Consider the following 1,260-nt stretch of genomic DNA (forward strand, 5'->3'; position numbering starts at 1 on the left):
TTTAATATCAAGCTTTGCTACTATTTTATTGTATCTTTTATATTTTTTCATTTTGTTATTCCTCATTTTGTCCTTCATGATTTTCTTGTTCACTTTACAACTTTATGTCGCACCACCACTTTAGTAATGCAATTACGTTCGGAAACGTTAACATAGTTTTTTCATAGCTTGGCTTTTTTTTTAACCCTTTGTTGCCTCTCTTGGTCTTTGAAAAAAAAAAAAAACTTTTCAGAGTAGTTGTTCTGTAGAGATTTCCAATGGTGTGTTACCAATCTGCGCTTTATGTAGTATCGTTTTTTCTAACTCGATGGTAATGTTTCCCCCTTACACTAATACCCGACACGAGCGCTGTAGGTATCGTAAATAAATAAATAAATAAATACAGTCACATTGCTTCCCATACTCTAAATCTATATCGAGTGCCGGCTGACTCGCACATAAAACTCGGAATGTATGAAAAAAAAATATTATAAAATTTTCTTTTTCGTCACAGTGATTGTATTCAGAATGTAAATGTGGGCCTTTGCGTTATAACCAATCTACATTGCCTAAAATATTACTGCTTCAGGACAGCCTTATGAAGTAATGCAGTGCTTACTCAGAAGAATCTGTTGCGTTGTGTTCAGTTACAAGTATATAATAGGTCAAGTTTTTTATTGCTGTTGTGCCGTATGTACAGCTTCATCTTCTGCCCTTTTCGGAAACTATATATATATATATATATATATATATATATATATATATATATATATATATATATATATATATAGAGTAGAAACGGGTGTTAACCGAGGCGCCCGATTTTTATTAGTCACATCATCAGAAGCCAACAAATGTCACCAGGGACAACATATGGGAAATTACTTATGCTTAATAAAAGAAATTGACGATAAGTTAATGGAAATGAAATTGGATGAACAAACAACTTGCCGCCGGTGGGGAACGATCCCACAACCTTCGCATTTTGCGTGCGATGCTCTGCCAATTGAGCTACCGCGGCGCCGTTTCCCCATCCACTTTCTTCGTATTTATGTTTCCTAGTAGAACCCTGGGAGTGTTAGCCAGCGCCACCACTCACAGACCTTGGCGGCGGATGTGGAACATCCTTTCTGCCGCAGGCGTCAGGAGAACGGGATCTTTTTCGGTGAAGGCAACCGGTCAATAAACCCACACGTGCTACCTAAAGGCATCAATGTTGCCGGATCGAGACCCTCGATAAGTAATAAAGGAGAAGAAAACGGGGTTATTATAAGAAGACAA

General features: G+C 37.5%; 1 non-coding gene across 1 annotated transcript; it reads right to left on the reverse strand.

Annotated features, from left to right (window-relative positions):
* Positions 1 to 927: 927 nt before the first annotated feature.
* On the reverse strand, positions 928 to 1,000 carry TRNAL-CAA (transfer RNA leucine (anticodon CAA)). The gene has a single exon. It is a non-coding gene; the product is annotated as a tRNA-Leu (tRNA).
* Positions 1,001 to 1,260: the final 260 nt, after the last annotated feature.

Source organism: Dermacentor andersoni, chromosome 9 (assembly GCF_023375885.2).
Source record: "Dermacentor andersoni chromosome 9, qqDerAnde1_hic_scaffold, whole genome shotgun sequence".
Taxonomy (NCBI): domain Eukaryota; kingdom Metazoa; phylum Arthropoda; class Arachnida; order Ixodida; family Ixodidae; genus Dermacentor; species Dermacentor andersoni.